The sequence below is a fragment of the Psammomys obesus genome, unplaced genomic scaffold (genome assembly GCF_907164565.1).
Source record: "Psammomys obesus unplaced genomic scaffold, mPsaObe1.curated_primary_1811, whole genome shotgun sequence".
Classification (NCBI taxonomy): domain Eukaryota; kingdom Metazoa; phylum Chordata; class Mammalia; order Rodentia; family Muridae; genus Psammomys; species Psammomys obesus.
The window spans coordinates 739,777-761,460 of NW_026593874.1; positions in this window are offsets into that span (position 1 = coordinate 739,777).

Genomic DNA, 21,684 nt, shown 5'->3' on the forward strand with positions numbered 1-21,684 from the left:
TGATAACCACCTGAGGATCTTTCCAGGAGGTGGGAGGGTTGCTGCAAACTCCATCACACCCATGACATGTTTGTGAAGGGACAAACTGTTGCCTTGTTCACTGTTTTGTCATGAGAACCATCCCTCTGTGGTGATAGCCTGCAGGTTGCTGATGTCAGGTGTTTAAAGTAGTGGAAGAATAACAATGTAAACAACTCAGTGAAGTGACAAAAAACAGTCACTCCTTGAACTTATCTAATGTGATGCCAGACCTCATCTTTCTCGGTTTTCTACCACTTTGTTCTGATGACTAGCATGAATTTTTGTCCTCAGAGTGTCCAAGCTGACACCAGTCCTGTGAGCCATCAGTTCTTTTGTCTTTTTTTCTCTGTCCCTTTGTCCCTTCTGACAGAAGGTAGCTGGGAGCCACCATTGACTAGTGTCCTCTGACACTTAACATCTACACACCGCACTGCTGGGATAAGCAGGTACTTATGGGAATATTATCTATTTAATATCTATGTCTCTAGGCAGCCATTGGCCAATCTGCAGACAGCTCTCAACTCAACTCTGAGATACTAATTTTCCACCCATCCCAGAAAGCTCACTATAACCTATGGAATGTTGCCAGGAGCTTTGCCAAGGTAAGTTCCTGGCATACCTTCCTATACAAACCACAGAAATAGAACAATAAATGGAGCACACTGGCCCTTAAGAAAAGCATGGGAATATGCCACAGGGTAACAGAGGACAGTGGTGCTCTGGCTTCTCTTGGATCTCATTAGTCTGGATCTGGTGTGGCTCCAGCTCAAGGGTCGTTTCTGTCTTGAACCCTGGATCCTGCCTTTGCTGGAATATATTTTGTGAATAGACCCCAAGTGTCTTCTCAACTCCTTTCAGGTGGTGAGAAGTTAAAGGGGACAGGGTGAGGAGGCACGGTGTAAGAAGAAAGGAAGTGATGCTCGCAGGGAACAGAGAGTTTTGAGTCCATGGTTGAACTGGTGTCTCCAGAAGAGGCTGGGAATTCTTGTCTTCAAGCCATGGTGTGGTATTAGAGAAGCTTCTAGAATTCTTATGAGAACAAAAGTCGGGAAGTTGATGGGGGGGAATAAGATCTGGTAGACATACTGGAGATTGCCCTGTGGAAAGCAGCAACAGCCTGGAGTTTGTGAAACCAGTAGAGTCAAAAGCTGGAGAGGTTCTTGGATATGCTGGGAGTGGGCCATCAGGGAAGCTCATGTGAGAGAGGGTACAGTGAAACTACAGACCTCAAGCCTGGGTTCTTCCCTGATGTGACCCTGGCAACACTGGGGACTCTGACCCAGGTGTGAAAGGAAGGACCCATCACCAGGGTCAGTTGAAGGGGACATATGAAGATGCTGTCACAGTCTACATGGGGGCTCAGCCTATTCTAGTCCTCTGTGGCCATGGGGCAATACAGGAGGCTCTAGTGGAGCAGGCTGAGGTTTTCTCTAGCCAAGGGCTCATGATTATCATTGCTCAATCCTTCAGGAATTGGTGAGTTGGGGATGGCCCTGAATGTAGGGAGAGGAAAGATCCTGAGAGTGTCCCCGACCTTACCACCCAACCCAATACTTAGGTATGATTTGTCACTGGAAAAGCTCGGACTAGCCTAAAGTGGTTCTTTCTGACCACCCTGAAGGACTTTGAATAGGAAAATGGGGATGGCAGATCAAATGAAGGTGGATGCTCAGGTTCTGACAGGGATGATTTGGAAAGCATGGGGTGATCCCTCAGGTCCCGTGCAGCAGGTCAACATGATGGGGACACAGAGTGTGGTTGAGTTATGTAGATGTAGGCTTAGGAAGAGGGCAGCAGATGGGAGTAGGGGATGAAAAGCTGAAGGTCCAAGGATACATTTTTTAAATAGAAATTTCACACACACACAAATTAGAACTAAAATATTTGATATTAGAAATAGTCAGTGAAAACACAAAGCGTGTTGGTGGGAAGGACAGATGGATGTGATGATGACAAGGATGTGGGAATTTGAATGAGAAAACCCCAATTGGCTCGTGTATTTGAATACTTGGCCATCAGTTGATGGAAATGTTTGGGATGGGTTAGGAGGTGTGGCCTTGTTGGAGGGAGTATGTCCCGAGGGTTTCAAAAGCCCACTCCATTTCCAGTTATCTCTCTGTCTGCTTCCCGCTGTGGCTGAGATGTAAGCTCTCAGCTACTGCTTCAACAGCACGCCTACCCACCTGCTTCCACGCTTGTGGCCATAATAGTCATGGAAACTCACCCTGGGAAACTATAAGCCCCAATCATTATCTTATTCTGTAAGCTGCCTTGGTTATGGTATCTTAGCAGAGCAATAGAAGATTTATTATTTGAATGCTTACTCAAATGCCTCTTTCTGACCCTGTCCATCTCAAAAAATTCAAGGAACAGCTGATAGTGTGATCAGCAGCCATTAATCTTCCAGCCTTTGAACATCAGGCAAAATGTCTTATACTCATGCAGCCATCCAAGAGATTTAGAGATATTATGACATCACCCCAATTAGTGTCTTTATCTGTGCCTTCCAGGACCTACTTCTGGATGCATTTAAATATCTTTAGAAGTTGATTATTCTAACATAATTCTTGCATGTTGCTTTCCCACATGCCTCATTCTGATTTTCTCCCCAAAGGAAATACTGGCAGAAACACATCTGGTATTAGCCAAGGATCCCTGGGACAAGGAAGGTCACAGCTGGTTCCTGAACAGGGACTAGGGAATACACCAAAAATTTGTGAGTACTCCCCCAAAAGGGGGTAGTGGTATCGTGCCTTACCATCATGACCTGGGATTACTCTGTATACTTTTCTTTCTATGCTTTACTTTCATGGTTTTTATCTTCGATAGGGACCAGATCTTGTTCAGGAACAATGGAAGCCTTTCAGACAGGGGAGCTCCTCCTACTCTTTTTCTGGACCCTGACAGCTAGATGTAAGCAAATAATCTTTTAACCTTAAAAAAAAACTGGTAATACAGCTGCCACTTAAGTGTTCCTAGAAAGGCTTTCAGTCTCTTAAATCTATGGACAGGCTTGTGCTTGGTAAGGAATGTCAATCCTTCACTGGCAAAATTGTCTCAAGAAAGTTGAGTGTCTCTGGTAGCATTTCCTCCTTTTCCTATCATAGGGAATTCAGCATCACACCGGGGGGATTTTCAAGTTCATTTGCTTAGAGCCTTACTTAAATCAAAAGGACTTAAAATTCTCTTCTCCCCATGAGGAAATAGAATCCTAGAATGTGGTATTTCAATTCTCATCATGGGTCCTGTTGGCAGATATCTAAGATCCAGGCATCTGGACCCAAGTTGCCTCCCTGGCACATAAAAAAGGAGCCCAGGAAGGCTGTCTTTTTCCCTCTCTTTTTCCTCCCCATGTAGCTGTGATTACTCAATGCATAGGAAAACCCCTGAGCCCCAAAATGACCCATTAGAGGAACAAACACAGGACAGAAGTCAAAGCCCAAATAAGGCAGAAGACCCTGAGGATTTCCCAGTAGCTGACTTAGCTATTTTATAAAAAGCACATGATCTAATTATAGAACTTTTTTTCCCATAATGCACAACACCTCTCCTTCTTCTAGCCCATTCTTCCACACTATGAGCCTTTATTGGCTACAGAGGATAAAGAAAGACTCAGGAATTAAGACCAAAGTTCTTAAACCCAGATAAACTCTTTCCCAGCTAAGAACAGCCATGCTTCATCCCCCATAGCCTCTGAACAACACTGTACTCTCAGAGACACTGAACACAACTACTCCCAGCCATCAATAAACCCTGCCTGTTGCAGGATATTTGATCTCATTGTGAACTGTAAATCTCTTTTTATAGTTGTGCATTAGCTCAACCCTAGCACATACCTTTAATCCAAAAACTTTTTGTTTATTGTAAATGCGTGCTTGTGGTGTGACTCAGCCCTGGCACACACCTTTAATCTAAAAGCTTTCTGTAAAGAAAGGTAACCCTGGTCAAGAAGTGGAGCAAGAAACCAGTTGACAAGAATTAAACAGGAAGGAGGGACTTTGTGTTGAATGGTATTTAAGACAGCATGGAAAAGAAGATCTTTTGGCTTTTTGCTTTTGGTATTTTCCTTCTGGGACTTGAGCTGAGTAGAAAGGCTTTTTCCTTCTGGGATGTTGGTTAAATAGGAAGACCATCTGGGTGCTTCCTCTGCCTCTCTGAGCTAGCAGGTTTTCACCCCAATATCTGACTCCTGAGTCTTTATTAGTAAAATCGAGCAGTTGGGATTTTCTTCTTAATAACAACACTCTTCTACCCTCAGCACCACACTCCATGGCCATCCAGCAAATATGCCTGCTTCCATGTTCATATCCATGATGGTCATAGATGAATTAACCATCTGAAAATGTAAGCCCAATAAATTCTTCTTTTCTGTAAGCTGCCTTCATGGTATCTTAGCAAAAAATGCTTTATACTCAGCCCTTCACCAGATTTAGAAATGTGGTGAGCTCACCCCAATTGGTGTCTCTATCTGTGTCTTCCAGGACCTACTTCTAGGTGTACATAAATATCTTTAGAAGCAGGTGAAATGGCAATGCATAGGAACACCCTCCCCAAGCCTCAAAATGACTCATTAGGGGAAAAAACAGGACAAAGGAGAAGACTCAAATTAAGAAAAAAAACCCTGAGGATTATCCAGCAGCTGATTTAGCCTCTAATTAGAAAAAGCTAATTAGAGGAAAGTTACTCTCTAACCTGCAATACTTCTCTAATGTAGCCCACTCTTCCTCACTATGAACCTTCATTAGCTATAGAGGATAAAGACCCAGAAATTAAGAACCAAGTTTCTAAAGAAACCCAGGTAAAGCCCAACTAAGAACAGCCATATACCAAATCCAACAGCCATCTAACAACTCTGTGATCTCAGAGATGCTGGAAACAATTACCCCAGCTGTTGGTAAAACATTCCCCACCTTTGGCACCAGCCCCCATTGAACAATTCAGTAATCTTAGAGATGCCAGGAACAATTATTCCCAGCTGCCTCAGCCCTAGTGGCCAGGACTCCATAACCTCCACCCATAGAGACTTCCCACTACTCTACATGCAACAAGACAATATCCACTGGCTTGGTATCCTCTCTGAGCTACAGAGATAAAACAGCTGCACCAAGCTGTTCCAGAGCATGGAATTCATGTCCAGTGGATCAAATCTACTTTACAAACTTTAAAAAGAAACTTTTATCTCCCCAAAACTGGAGAGGTACACATTGTCTTCTCTCCCCAGACCTGTTTTTGCCATGGGAGGCCTTAATTAGATAGGCATGTCTGGTGCAGGATAGAAAAGAAACAAAATACATAATCAACAGATAGGCCTACAACATGGACAGAATGCCCTACTCAGTTAAGAAACTGGAATTATGACCAGTTTTTTTTGTCCAGGGCAACTTCTCCACAAGGATTCAGCAGACTTTACTCCCTGCTGGCTGCTTTGAGCAGGTCCACTTATGTGTACTCCAGTCCTGGCACCAGATAACTCCCTTGTCCCCAGATCCTGGAGAGACCTCTCCACTGGTTCTTCTAAACCAAAAACCAACTGGGACCTTCCCAGATTTTATACTAAGTGTAAAAGCCAGTTTAGACAGAAAGACAACAGACCTTACAGGAGAAGAAATGTTCCTAAACAATGTCATCTGGGAAGGAATAACTCCAGAAAACAGCCAGGCATTCCAGGAACTAAATCATGAACATTAGGACAAATGGATCCTAGGCATCCATAATATTGGGACTACTCATATCAGGCCTCCTCCCTTGTGTAAGCCTGTGCAGCCATAACATGGTATTTGCTCAACCATGTTCTTAGCAGCTTTATTCATAATAGCCAGAATCTGGAAATAACCCAGATGTCCCTCAGTTGAGGAGTGGATACAGAAATTGTGGTACATTTACAAAATGGAATACTACTCAGCAATTAAAAACAAGGAAATCATGAAATTTGCAGGCAATTGGTGGGAACTAGAAAAGATCATCCTGAGTGAGGTATCCCAGAAGCAGAAAGACACACATGATATATACTCACTTATAAGTGGATATAAGGCATATAGTATAGGATAATCATACTAAAATCTATACATCTAAAGAAGCTAAGCAAAAAGGAGGACCCTGGGTAAGATGCTCAATCTTTATTCAGAAAGGCAACTGAGATAGACATTGAAGAGGGTAAAAACAAGGAACAAAAACATACTAAAATCTGTACACCTAAACAAGATAAACAAGAAAGAGAACCCAGGGTAAGATGATCAATCTTCACTTAGAAAGACAAATGGGATGGACATTGGAAATAGGAGAAAACAAATAACAGAACAGGAACCTACCACAGAGGACCCCTGAAAGACTACCTGTGTATCAAAGCAGAGGCTGAGACTCATAACCAAACCTTGGGCAGAGTTCAGGGCAGGGAATCATATAAAAAAGGGGGAGTTAGTATGACCTGGAGAGGACAGAAGCTCCACAAGAACCAAATATATCTGTTCACAGGGGTATTTTCTGTGACTGTTTCTCCAATCAAGGACCATGCATGGATATAACCTAGAATCTCTGCCAGGATGATGGCAGCTCAGTATCCAAGTGGGTTCCCTAATTATTGGAGTTCATGTCTCTGACATGAACTCAATGCTGGCTCTTTGACCTCCACTCCCCCCCCCCCACGAGGGAGGAGAAGCCTTACTAGGCCACAGAGTAGGACACTGCAGCCAGTCCTGAAGAGATCTGATAAGCTAGGATCAGATGGAAGGGGATGAGGACCTCCCCCATCAGTGGACTTAGAGAGGGGCAGGGAGGAGATGAGGGAGAAGGGTGGGATTGGGAGGGAATCAGGGAGGGGGCTACAGCTGGGATACAAAGTGAATAAACTGTAATATAAAAAATAAAAATTTAATTAAAAAAAGGAACAAGACAGGAGCCTACCAGAGAGGACCTCTGAAAGACTCTACCCAGCAGGGTATTGAAGCAAATGCTGAGACTCATAGCCAAAGTTTTGTCAGAGTTCAGGGAATCTTTGGGAATAGGGGGAGATAGAAAGACCTGGAGGGGACTGGAGCTCCACAAGGAGAGCAACAGAACCAAAATATCTGGGCCCAGAGGTCTTTTTTAAGACCGATACTCCACCAAGGACCATGCATGGAGATAATCTAGATCCCCTGCACAGATATAGCCCATGGCAACTCAATGTCCAAGTGGGTGCCCTAGTAAGAGGAACTGGGTCTGTCTCTTACATGAACTCAGTAGCTGGCTCTTTGGTCACCTCCCCCTGATAGGGGATCAGCCTTTCCAAGCCACAGAGATAGACAATGTAGCCAGTCCTGAGAGACCTTATAGGCTAGGGTCAGATGGAAGGGGAGGAAGACCTAACAAAACCAAAAACAAGTGCTTGGCCTCTGCTAGTGTTGGGGAGAGCAGAAACGGCACAGAGAAGTGAGAAGCCAACAAGGACTTGTTTCCTCTATTGAAAATTCCTCCAGAACAGGAAAAGGGTCCCCCTCTGTGGAAGGCTCAACATCCGCCTCGAAGAGATTTTTCATAGATGAACAAAGAAGCCGTGTAGCTGTTCTGCAATTGGAAACAGAAGTGAATCCAAAAGCTCAAACTCATAAATTCATAGACTCCCTTTATGGCTTCCCTGTCATGGAAACGAAGAGCTGTGGGTGGTTTCTACCTGAACCACATCCTGACAGTGGGACTCTACCTGAGTTCCCACCAAAGCTGACTACCAGAGAAGCCAGGAATATCTCTCTGACTTATTCAGTTGTGATCCCCAGGTATGTCTTTCCTAGTCACGTCTTGCCACTTATACAGACACCTCGAGGTTTTTCAGAACAGAAAGTAAATGCAAACACGGACACTGCACAGAGACACTTAGACCATTACCGGCCTGCACAACACCCTCGAGTTTGGGGATCCTGGGATCTCGGGGGTCACAAACAAGCCCCCAAATATTATTCTTAGTTCATAAGACCCCCAAAGACCACCAGGAATCGACTCAGCTGAAAATACATGAGGGTTTATTCAATACAAGCTCAAGCTCAGGACACAAACCTTCCTGTGGAATCAGAAGAGGAGTCCTGCCCTGAGGTCCAAGGGAATGAGATTTTTAAAGAAAAGAAAAAAAAACCGACAACAACAACAAAAAACACAAGCCCGAGTCTCCAATCCTTGGCATTACATGATTGGGTAGGGAAGCTGACCTTTAAAATTACTGGCTTGTTTGAGGTACCAAGACCATAAACGGTTCTGGCCAGGCCATGTGGGTGGGTTGCCAAGAGATGGTACCTCTTAAGAGGTTCTGGTCAGGGCATGTGGCAGGTTGCCAGAAGATAGTATAAAGTGTAGATAAGTGTAAAAGGGACCGAAGAATACCCAGTTACTCCCTGCAGCTGGCTGGACATATCTCAACATGGTCTTTCTTTTGTTTAAACTTGTATCCAGGACCCTAGTTATGTGGCTCCAAGATTCAAATTTTAAATCTTGGATCTCTCAGGACCTAACAGATATCTGCAGAACATTCCATTCAAACACAAAAGAATATATCTTCTTCTCAGCATGTTATGGAACCTTCTCCAAAGTTGACCACATACTCAGACACAGAGCAAGCTTCAACAAATACAAGAACATTGAAATAATGGATTAAAGCTAGACTTCAACAACAACAGACACAATAAAATGCCTCCAAACTAATAGAAACTGAACAACTCTCTACTTGATGACCACTGGCTCAGAGAGGAAATAAAGAAAGAAATTAAAGATTTTCTAAAATTCAATGAAAATGAAGGTACAACACACCAAAACTTATGGGACACAATGAGAGCAGAGAAAAGAGGAGAGTTCATGGCACTAAGTGCCTTCATACTAGCTCATACTAGCAACTTAACAGCTCACCTGAAACCTCTAGGGAAAAAGGAAGCAAACAGTGCCAGAGCCCACCAGGAGAGTCGAAGAGTTACTGAGTGGAGAGTGGGGATTGAAAAAACAAAAACAAAAACAAAAAAACACAAGACATAATGAGAGCCCACCTGAGAATGAAAACAGCTGTGACTATTCTCATCCTTGAATTAAAGCCAGAGGCACGTAGCTCTCGAATGGCAGGATGAACTGCTTCGAGATAGGCTTGAATTGAAGCCAGAGGCAGATAGCTCTCGAAGGGCAGGGAAAACTCACAAATGGCTAAAAACTGCAAACAACTGGAGTAAACTATCTTCATGCTATTCTTGCTGACCAATCAATGTATAGATCAAAAGTGGCCAGATTTTTAAGTATAAAAACCCTGTGCTTTGCATGTTCGGGGTCATCTCCTGCCTTTGGAGGGGCGACCCTGTCATAATTGGAATAATAATTTAAAAAAAAAGTATTGCTTTTGCATCGAGTTGTGGTCTGTGGGAGTTCCTGGAAGGGCACGATCTTGAACTCCTGAGCTGTGAGACCCCAGGTCGTACAATAAGGGATCAGCTCAAGAGGGCTGTCAGTAAAAACTGCTGCTGCCTGGTTTATTCTATAATTCTTTTCTTTAGTCAGAGCAAAGCACCTCAATACAATGAAGGGGTTCATTGAGAAGTCAAACTTGTTTACCTCGACCACCTCTCTTTGTGATTCTCACACAAACAAAAGGAAGGAGCTTGCCAAAACATCCTGTTTATCTCTGTCTCAAGGCAAAGGCCAGGGTGAAAACATGTTTTTTTTTGCTGAAAACTCAGTAACAAAGCAGCCTGACAAACAAGCAGCTCTCCACAGATCTTTATTTTTTTTTTTTATATTTTTACAGAGGACCATAGTTTAAGAGCTATGAAGTAGAAGATTGTGCCTGTCTTAGGTTGTCTTTCTTGAAAGATATATTTTCACCTATCATTGGTACATGAATTCCATTATTCATGCTCTGTCTTAGGTTGAATATTCCTCAGAGAAATCTTGGTCATTTTTTGACTACCAACTTCTGCCAGGGTAGATGCTGGAGTTTAATCTTATGCAGATCAGCTTTAACATTCTAAAAGGCCTTAATGAAGGTTTTAATTATCAGTGCTCCTAATAAGAAACATTAAAGTTTGAGTATTCTCCCACTGATGGGGGATCAGCCTTGCCAGGCCACAAAGAAAAACAATGCAGCAGTCCTAAGAATACCTGATAGGCTAGTGTCAGATGGAAGGGGAGGAGGACCTCTCCTATCAGTGGACTTGGAAAGGGGCATGGGAGGAGATGAGGGAGGAAGAGTGTGATTAGGAGGGACTGAGAGAGGAGCCTATATTGGGATACAAAGTGAGTAAACTGTAATTAATAAAAAAATTTTAAAAAGTTTGAGTCTTGTATAAAAATGTTAACATTTCCAAACAACAAAGCATAAGGAGGATTTACACAGGCAGTTATAGGGCCTCCCAAGAGTTTTTGTGGCAAGGTTCCAAATATAGGTCTGCTCAAAACCAGAATCAGACCACCAAAGTCCCACAGTCAGTCCTCTTTCCCATTCTTCCTGATTTTGTTGAGAATTGTCCTGATTACCAGACCAATCAAGTCCAGTCACATTGTATCTAAAAGGTTTCTCTGCCCAACATCTTCTCTGTCGAGCAGTGTAACAGGCACATAAACCCAATACAGCTCTCCATTCACCATCAGGACAGAATTCACCATGGTCAGCAGAAGGAACATCCTCCCCCTGGGGAACATCTCCAGTAAATCACACCAACCTTTCTGGAATCCACCAGGCTCCTTCAGTGTCCTGTGGAAAAGCATGAACATGCCCTTTTCCCCGTGTTAATGTAGGGTCAGGGCCCTGCCATATTCCACTAATTGGATCTTCTCATGTCACTTGGGAATAATTATGTTTGATATTAGGATGCCACAATCGATCAGCCGCAGAACAGACTTGTATATCCACATTCAAAATATTTAAAGTAAAGAGAACATGGTTAGGATAATTCTGTGGTGTTTGGGGATATAACTCCACCACCACCATCCCCCCTTTTTTTTATAATTGGTTCCCTGGGCATGCTCCACAATTCCTTGACCTTAAGGATAATATAGAATACCTGTTTTACGACTTATATTCTTTTGAGCACAAAAACACTGAAAACCCTGACTAGTAATTTATCCAATGCCATTATCAGTCTTTATAATGGAAGCAATACCAATTGTAGCAAAACATTTTAAGCAATGACTTATAACATGTTTGGTGGCTTCTCCTGCTAAGGAAGTTGCCATGATAAATCCTGAAAATGTAACAATTGTTACATGAACATAATCTAGTTTTTAAAATTTTGAGATGTTCATTTGTTGTTTAGAATGGTTCCGACCCTAGGCTTTAAGTAAGTTAACTTTATGTTACAGATTTTAAACATACCCAATGACCAATAATCTATAACCAAGACATATAGAATATGGTAAACTTATACATTCAAAACAGACAGGTAAAATGCCTTGCTATTTGTTGAATCCAATTTTTATGACCATGGAGGCTTTGTAGCAGAATTAACCATTAGCTTTCTTACCAGAGAAACAGAGAGGCTGGTTTTTTGTTTTGTTTTGTTTTGTTTTTTTGCTGGAGTGGCTTTAGCTGTAGCTTGACCTTGTTCAGCAAATTTTGATTTCCATAACAAATGATCTTCTCCTACTAAGCATTCTCTTGCTAATTGCTTACAGTCTCCTGGGCAGAGGGCCTCAATAGACAAGGATTCTAACACAGCTTTAGCAAAAGGTGCTGTTTTTGGAGCACATACATATTCAATTCTTTTAATTACTTCGAAGATATAGGAGCTTACACTCTCACAGTATTACCCTGTTCATCAGGGTGCTCTATAGAAAACCATAAAACTCAGTTATATTTTCTCATATTTGCTTTGCTTGTTCTAAAGAAGCTTGTAAAGGAGATACAAAACTTGTGCAGTAGATAAAGGAAAAGGCCCCCTTGTCTTTTGAGCTATAGCCACTGTAGTCATCCCAGGAGGAGGGTTGAAGCCTCCAATCAATGATGGAGTTGGAGTGGGGCATTGAGCCTAATTTTCCCTAGTAGTTAATTTTCCAATTTTTTCTTTATTTCCTCCAATACCCATTCCAAATTTTTAATTTCTTTTTGCCAATGCTCAAGTTTTTTTTTAACATTGATAGCCTGAATCAGAGGATATCTCTCAAAATGATACTAGCTGTTTCTTCCTCCTACTCTGAAACCTCAATAGGATCTAAGTCATCCTCAAAGTCTTCTCCTGGCAATAAACTATTATCATCAGGAGAGACATGTAACTCTTTGGGGGGAGCTGATAGTTTAGTCTCATTTAGTCCCGAAGTCCCCTGTTTGTCTTTCTTTTTTCTCTCTAACCCTGAAAGTTTCACTTTCGCCATCCCATGCACAGATACAGACTATCTCTAATTAAAGTCCACACAAAAAACATGAGGCTACTGCCTTGTTCCATTTTTTCTTTTTTTTAAATTACAGTTTATTCACTTTGTATCCCACCAGTAGCTCTCACCTCCTCTTCTCCCAAACCTAAACTCCCTCTCTGTTCCCCACCCATGCCCCTCCCATAGTATACTGACAGTAGAGGTCTTCCTCCCATTTCTTCTGATCCCATATATCAGGTCTCATTTGGAGTGGCTAAACTGTCTTCCTCTGTGGCCTGGTAAGGCTGCACCCCCCTGAGGGGGAGGTTATCAAAAAGCAGACCAATCAGTTCATGTCAAAGACATTCCCTGTTCCCATTACTATGGAATCCACTTGGACATCAAACTGACATGGGCTACATCTGTACAGAGGTTCTAGCTTATCCCCACGAATGGTCCTTGGTTGGGGTATCTGTCTCAGAAAGGTCTCCTGTGCCCAGACTTTTTGGTTCTGTTGCTCTCCTTGTGGAGATACAGTCCCCTCCAGGTCTTTCTATCTCCCCGTTTTTTCATTAGAGTCCCTGCGCTCTGCCCAACGTTTGACTATAGGTCTCAGCATCTGCTCTGATACTCTGTCGGGTAGAGCCTTTCAGAGGCCCTCTGTGGTAGGCTCCTGTCCTGTTCTCGGTTTTCTCCCTCTTCTGATGTCCATCATCTTTGCCTTTCTGAATGAGGATTGAGCATCTTACCCAGGGTCCTCCTTCTCGATTAGTTTCTGTAGGTGTACAGGTTTTAGTATGTTTATCCTATATTATATGTCTAATAACCACTTATGAGTATATACCCTGTGTGTCTCTCTGTTTCTGGGATACCTCCCTCAGGATGATCTTTTCCAGTTCCCACCATTTGCCTGCAAATTCATGATTTTCTTGTTTTTAATTGCAGAGTAGTATTCCATTATGTAAATGTACCACAATTTCTGCATCCACTCCTCAACTAAGGGACATCTGGGTTGTTTCCAGCTTCTAGATATTACAAAATATATCTGCTATGAACATGGTTGAGCAAATGACCTTGTTGTATACTTAAGCATCTTTTGGATATATGCCTAGGAGTGGTATAGCTGGACCTTGAGGAAGCACTATTCCTAATTGTCTGAGAAAGTGCCAGATTGATTTCCAAAGTGGTTGTACAAGTTTACATTTCCACCAGCAGTAGAAGAGGGTTTCCCTTTCTCTACATCCTCTCCAGCATGTATTGTCGTTTGAGTTTTTTTTTTTTTACTGAGAAGCATTGTTTTCTTTTTTTATTAACTATAGTTTATTCACTTTGTATCACAGCTGTAGCCCCTCCCCCATTCCCTCCCAATTCTACCCTCCCTCTTCTTCTCCTGGACACCCCACTCTAAGCTGGTGGCGCGCTCCTGCAGGACCCAGGTCCTTTTCTAGGGATTGTGTGGATGACCTAAGGTCAGTCCTGATTGCTTCCTTCACCATGAAGTTTTCTCTCGACTGGAAATCCTAGTCTCTGGTGTTGTGGGGCCCACAGTTCAGTCTGGGAAGGTGATCAGAGCACACAGATGTGTGGCTCTGGGCTGGTGACTCAGCACCTGGTGGAACCTGGAAACTCTTCTCCACTTTAGCTGAGTGACCTGAAGATTGAATCCCACACCGTAGGTTTCCTCTCATCTGGGAAACACAATCACTGCTGTTTTAGGACCCAGAGTTCCATCGTCACTGTGCAGATCCTGCTGTGCTGCTGGTGAGAAAGATGTCCTTTGGCGCCGCCATCTTAGATCCTCCAGAAAAAAAAAATGCCTTGTTCCATTTTTCTCTTGAATTTTACCCCCCATGCCTGTTTCTCTTTATTTATGATCCATGCTCACCAGTGCCATGGTGCCCTTCAGTGCTTCCCCCATATCTTAGGTCCCTGTGCTGGTGCCACAGTGCTGGAGCACCCCAGGAGAGTCAAACAGTTCCTAAGGGAGGAGTGAAGATTGAATAAAAAATAACACAAGACACACAGGGTCAACTCGAGAGGACTGTCACCTGGTTTATTCCACGATTCCTTTCTTTAATCAGAGCAAAGCAACTCAATACAATGAAAGGGTTCATTGAGACATCAAACTTGTTTACCTTGACCACCTCTCTCTGTGATCCTCATACAGACAAAAGGAAGGAGCTTGGCAAAACATCCTGTTTATCTCTGCCTCAAGGTGAAGGCCAGGGTGAAAACATGTTTTTTGCTGAAAGCTCAATAACAAAGTACCCTGACAAACAAGCAGCTCTCTACATCACACCAAGAGGAATCTATGGCAGGAAATAATCAAACTCAGGGCTGAAATTAATAACCTAGAAACAAAGAGAACCAAGAATCAACCAATCCAAGAGCTGGTTCTTTAAGAAAATCAACAAGAAAAACAAAGCATTAGCTAAACTAACTAAAAGATAGAAGGAGAGCATCCAAGTTAATAAAATCAGAAATGAAAAGCAGGATGAAACAATAGACACCGAGGAAATGCAAAGAATCATTAGATTGTACTTCAAAACCTGTGCACCACAAAATTGGAAAATTTAAATAAAATGGATAATTTTCTTGATAGACACCACTCAAAGTTATATCAAGATCAGGTTAATAATTTAAAAAATCTAAATCCCCTAGGGAAAAAAAGCCTTCCAAACAAAACGAGCCCTGGGCCAGATGGTTTTAGTATAGAATTCTACCAGATTTTCAAAGAAGAGCTAACACCAATACTCCTCAAACTATTCCACAAAGTAGAAAGAGAAGGAACATTGCCAAACTCATTCAATGAGGCCATAGTCACCCTGATACATAAACTACACAAAGACCCAACAAAGAAAGAGAATTTCAGACCAATCTCCTTTATGAACATTGAAGCAAAAATACTCAATAAAATACTTGCAAACTGAATCCAGGAACACATAAAAAATATCATCTACCATGACCAAGTAGGCTTCATCCCAGGAAAGAATGGCTTGTTCAACATATGAAAATCCATCAGTGAAATCCACCATATAAACAAACTGAAAGGGAAAAAAAACCCAGATAATCATCTCATTAGATGCTGAAAAGTCCTTTGACAAAATCCAACAGCCTTTCAAGTTTAAAGTCCTGGAGAGATAAGGGATTCAAGTACATACCTAAATGCAATAATGGCAATCAATATACAGCAAGCCAATACCCAACATCAAGTTAAATAGAGAAAAACTTAAAGCGTTCCTGTTAAAATCAGGGACAAGACAAGGTTACCCATTCTCATCATATCTCATCAATATAGTGCTTGAACTTCTAGCTAGAGCAATAAGACAAGTAAAAAATATCAAAAAGATACAAATTGGAAGAGGAGAAGTCAGAGTTTTGCTATTCACAGATGATATGATAGTATAAATAATTGACCCCCAAGATTCTACCAGAGAACTCCTACAGCTGATAAACCTCTTCAGCAAAGTATCTGGATGGAAAATTAACTCAAAAAAGTCAGTAGCCATCCTTAATACAAGCGACAAAAGGACTGAGAAAGAAATTAGGGAAACAACATCTTTCACAATAGCCACAAATAATATAAAATATCTTGCTGTGACTCTGACCAAGCAAGGGAAAGACCTGTATGACAAGAACTTCAAGTCTTTGAAGAAAGAAACTGAAGAAGATTTTAGAAGTTGGAAAGGTCTCCCATGCTCATGGATTTGTAGAGTGAACATAGTAAAAACGGCCATTCTGCCAGAAGCCATCTATAGTTTCAATGCAAGTTCCATCAAAATTCCAACACAATTCTTTACAGGCCTGGAAAGACCAACTATTAACTTCATATGGAATAATAAATGACCCAGGATAGCCAAAACAGTTCTGTACAAAAAAAGAACGTTTTGTGGTATCAACATCCCTGATTTCAAGCTATACTATAGAGCTACAGCAATAAGTAAATAAATAAATAAACGAATAAAATAAATAAATAAATACATCTGCATGGTATTGGCATTGAAACAGAGGTTGATCAATGAAACCAAATTGAAAACACAGAAATAAACTCATACTCCTATGTTATGCCTAGATCATGAGAACCACAAAGTGACCACCAGAAACAGGAGTCTGATGCAAGCACCAGGAACAGAAATCTGATGCAAACACATGAGGGCTTTATTCAAGCTTAAGGTCAGGCTGTCAATTGTTCCTGCTCCAGCAAGTTAGAAAGAGCGGTCTCGCGTCTCAGGAGGGCAGAGTTTTTAAAGGGAAAAACTGCATGTGGGGAATTCCAATCCTTGGTATTACAGGGTTGGGTAAGATTGGGTAGGTGGGGGTTCGGCAAGTGACGTGACCTTTAGGCTTATTTGACCTTTAGGCATTTGATTTTTGACAAAGAAGCCCAAACCAGACAATGGCAAAAAAGAGAGTATCTTCAACAAATGGTGCTGGTCTAACTGGATGTCTGCATGTAGAAAAATGCCCTGATAAAACAGGGTCAGATGAAAGGGGAGGAGGTCCTCCCCTATCAGTGAACTTGGAAAGGGGCAAGGAGGAGATGAAGGAGGGAGGGTGGGATTGGGAGGGAATGAGGGAGCAGGATACAGCTGGAATACAAAGTTAATACAATGTAACTCAAAAGTAAAAATAAAAAAGAAAAATGCAAATAGACCAGTATTTATCACCCTGTACAAAACTGAAGTTCAAGTGGATCAAATACCTTGACATAAAACCAAAGACTCTAAACCTATTAGAAGGCAAAGTGGGGAAAAACAGGGATCTCATAGACATAGGAGATAACTTCCTGAACAGAACACCATCAGCACAGGCTCTAAGATCAACAATAAATAAATGGGACCTCATGAAACTGAGAAGCTTCTGTAAGGCAAAGGACATTGGCAATAGAACAAAACTGCAGCCTACAGATTGGGAAAAGATATTCACCAACCCTATGTCAGACAGATGGCTAATATCCAAAAAATACAAACAACTTAAGAAATTAAGCATCAACAAAGTAAATAATCCAATTAAAAATGTGGTACAGGGCTAAACTGAGAATTCACAACAGAGGACACTCAAATGGCAGAGAAACACTTAAAGAAATGCTCAGTATCCTTAGCCATCAAAGAAATGCAAATCAAAATGACTCTAAAATTCCATCTTACAGCAATCAGAATGGCTAAGAAAAAAAATTCAAGTGACAGCATATGCTGGTGATGATGTGTAGAAAAGGGAACATTCCTTCATTGATGGTGGAAGTGAAAACTTATACAACCTCTCTGGAAATCAATCTGGCTCTTTCTCAGAAAACAGAATAGTTCTGCCTCAAGACCCAGCTATACCACTCCTGGGCATATACCCAAAAGATGCTCCACCATACAACAAGGACATTTGCTTAACTATGTTCATAGCAGCTTTATTCATTATAACCAGAAACTGGAAACAACCTAGATGTCCCTTAACCAAAGAATGAATACCAAAATTGTGGTACATTTGCACAATGGAATACTACTCAGCTATTAAAAACAAAGAAATTATTAAATTTGCAGGCAAACGATGAAACTAGAAAAGATCATCCTGAGTGAGGTAACACAGACCCAGAAAGATGAACATGCTAAGCACTTACTTATAAGTGGATATTAGACCTATAGTACAGGATAACCATACCACAAGCCACAGACCCAAAGAAGTAACAAGGAGGGAACAAGGGAGGGTACTGAACTGTCACTCAGAAAGGAAAATAGAATAGACAGCAGAAGTGGATGATGACAGTGAACTGGGAAGGAGATGGAATGGGGAAGGAAACAAAGTAGGATCAGATGTGGGGAGAATGGGGGTGGGAACAAGAGTGAGAGGGCTGGGAACAAGAAGGGAAATAGAGAGGATATCTCTTTGTCAAGCTGGAGGCTGACAGGGTAGGCTCCTAGGAGGACATCAGTGTGACTCTAGCTGAGAGTCCTAAATTGGGCGGAGGGGACATGAAGACTAAAGTGACCACCTCCTACTAGGCCAGACTAGTGGAAGAAGGGGAACAACAACCCACCAACAAATCCTTTGATTCAAAAATTATCCTGCCTCCAAGAAGTGCAGGGATAAAGAGGGAAAATCCAACCAATAATTGGCCCAAGCTGAGACCCAGCCTACAGTAGGCCAGAGAGCTTCATGTGCTGTGAGACAGCCCAGAAGAACTGATGGCCAGTCACAGTGCTCATAGGCTCCAGCTGATCCTCTGCCAGGATGAAGCCTCTCTCTCCACCCGACTGCTGAGCCTCACCACCCCTGTATCTCAGGTCTCTCCTCACTTCTTCCTTTTCTCCTGTCTTAGTTGCAGTTTCCATTGCTGTGAAGAGACACCATGACCAAGACAACTCATATAAAGAAAATATGTGTTTTTTCACACTGGGCAGAGCTCAAAGCCCTGCCTCCACAGTGACACCCTTTTTCTAACAAAGCTGCTCCTCCGACATGGCCACACAAGTGATATTCCCCTTCCTGTGGCCAAGCATACAAAACATGTGAATCTATGGGATCCACACCTGGCCATAACTCTGGTCCCCATAGGCTTGTATCCTTAACGTAATGCAAATGCATGTAGTCCAAATTCAAAAGGCCCCAGAGCACATCAGTCTCAACAATGTTAAAAAGGTCAAAGTTCAGGGACACGAGAGGCAGACCCAGCAGAGCTGGGCTGTGTACAGGCCCCAACCCTCATTATCTGCTACCCCTAAGGGGAGCCTGTGGGGCACCTGAGCAGCATTCAGCTTGGATTCATCTCCATTGACTTCTGATCTACCTGGCCCACCTGGGACATGGCCAGCAGACCCAGGGGAGGTGGGCTGTGCACAGGCCCCAATTGTCAGCATCATCCTGAGGAGGCCTGTGGGGCACCCCAGTGGCATTCAGCTGGGAGCTATCTTTACCTACTCTCAAGCTGCCTGACCATCAGGGACAACCAGGCCTGCTAACACTGAAGACAACCAGACGGCTAGAGGCCAGCATAAGAATATAAGCAACAAATCTCCGGTCCATATGACACCATCAGAAACCAACTATGCTGCAACAGAAGCCCTGGAGATACTATCACACCTGAAGTGGAAAAAAAATCTTAAATCTGAGGTTATAAAAATGATAGAGGTAGAGGCCTTGAAAGAGGAAAATAAATCTCTCAAAGAAATACAGGGGCTGTCTCTGACATGAACTCAGTGGCTGCTCTTTGATCACCACCTCCTGAGGTAGGAGCCGCCTTATCAGGCCACAGAGGAAGACAATTCAGGCAGTCCTGATGAGACCTGATAGACTAGGGTCATATGGAAGGGGAGGAGGACCTCCCATATCAGTGGAGTGAGGGAGGGGCATGGGTGGAGAAGAGGGAGGGAGAGTGGGATTGGGAGCTACAGGTGGGAAACAAGGTGAAAAAGTGTAATTAATAAGAAATTAATTAAAAAAGAAATACAGGAAAATACAATCAAATGAGAGAAGTAAATGAACAATGCTGTTCAAGACCTAAATACAGAAATAGAAGCAAGAAATAAAACACAATCTGGTGCAATCCTGTAGTTGGAAAACCTAGGGAAGAGAAAAGGAACTACTGGCAGAAGTGTCACCAACAGAATACTAGAGATAGAAGAGAAAAATCTCAGGCAGAGAAGATCTTATTGAAGAGTGTGCGTGTGTGTGTGTGTGTGTGTGTGTGTGTGTGTGTGTGTGTGTAGACCTGTGTATGCAGGAATACTACTTATTACATTCTTCCCATTTCCCCACTCACCCTCACTCCAGATTGACAGTTGAATGGCCTTTGATGTAGGTTTTGCCATTCTCTCTGTTTACAAGCAAGGTGGGAGCATGTTGAGAGAGACTCTACAGTGCTCTAAGTGTGGCTGGAAAGACAGGGCTGGAGAGGAGCACAGGTGTACACAGCAGAGTGCACTGCTCTTTCTTGGCAGTCTCCTTGCTCTGTGCTCATCCTGGGTCATTGACTCCCAGAAAACAGGCCCACTGTGTTTCTCTAGGTTTTTAGCCCAATTGCTGCAGCATTAGTTTCCATTTCAGCTAAGCAGCTGCCCAATAGCTAATGCCAGGGAGCCAGCCCCATTTAACTTAGATTTCAGCCTGCTAGGTGGAATTTGGGCAAAGATCCATCTTCTGGAGCTTCTTCAGTGCTGACCAGTGGACCATTGGCATCAGGGGCTGGGGATGCTGAAATGCCAGTCAAAGGCTGGGCAATGGGGCAGTCACAAGCATCTGGTTAGTTGATCCACTGAAGAGGCAGGGAGCAATCATGTCAGTTTCCAGGAAGTCCAGATTTCAGCTTGCAGTCCATAGCTGATCCTGGAACAGAGTCAAACAGGTGAATATCTGCTGAGACAAATTCAGACTGGAAACAGAAGTTAACATTTGTCTATTAAATGGGAAAGACCAGGGAAAATTTCATCTTCGATCCTTTTGAGCTATGCCAGATCCAGGTCACATCCTGAAACTCATTTTTTTTTTTTGGCACACAAAAGGAGATATATATTAAAAAAAAAAAAAAAAAAAAAAAAAAAAAAACCTCAGAAAAGTAACATATCAGCAAATCGAATATAACATTTTGAGACTAACAGGTAAAACTGCATCCACTGAATGAGTATCAGCTAGCTGTTTGTTTTATAACCTTTATAAACAATTTAAGTGTGTCCACGGTAACATTTCTTTTGTGGGCATAGCTGTTGGTAATCAGCCACGAATGGAGCTTGGCCATTTTTTATACACTCAGCATCTACTTTTACCCCCATCTCCATGTTCACACTGGAAAGTTAGGCAGAAATACATTACTGGCTTTAGTGCTAAACCCTGGATGCTTGGATTTTTCTTTATAAAGTAACTAGAAGGAATATATTTAAGATATTCCTGTGTCAAAGTCTACCCCAGAAATGGCAGCTATTAAGAATACTATAGTAAAAGCTATGGCTTTGGGTCAGATATACACATTAAACAGATGTTTTTAACATGACAAGAAGCACCTTTAAGTCTATCTCCAGAAGACAACCAAAGGCAATTAAAATCTCAAGCTGGTGACTGAATAATAAGCAGTCAGTGCTCCATCAACTTATCAGAACTCTTGATCAATGCCAAAACTCTGAACTTCTGAAATCTTATAAGCACAACAGTAGCAAAGGGGAGGGGGGAGAGATCTAAAGTATCTCCCATTTTTAATGTGCTTTAAAACATTTTTATATCATTATACGTCATTTATATACCTTAAAACATTTACTTAAGACTCTAATTTTTTGCATTTATTAACCCTGAAACATTTTCCCAGACCAAATAACATTCCAGATTTTTACAACCTAAACTCCTATATCCTCAGACCCTACATAAGCTCCATATTTTTTTATCCATTTATCTTAAGACACA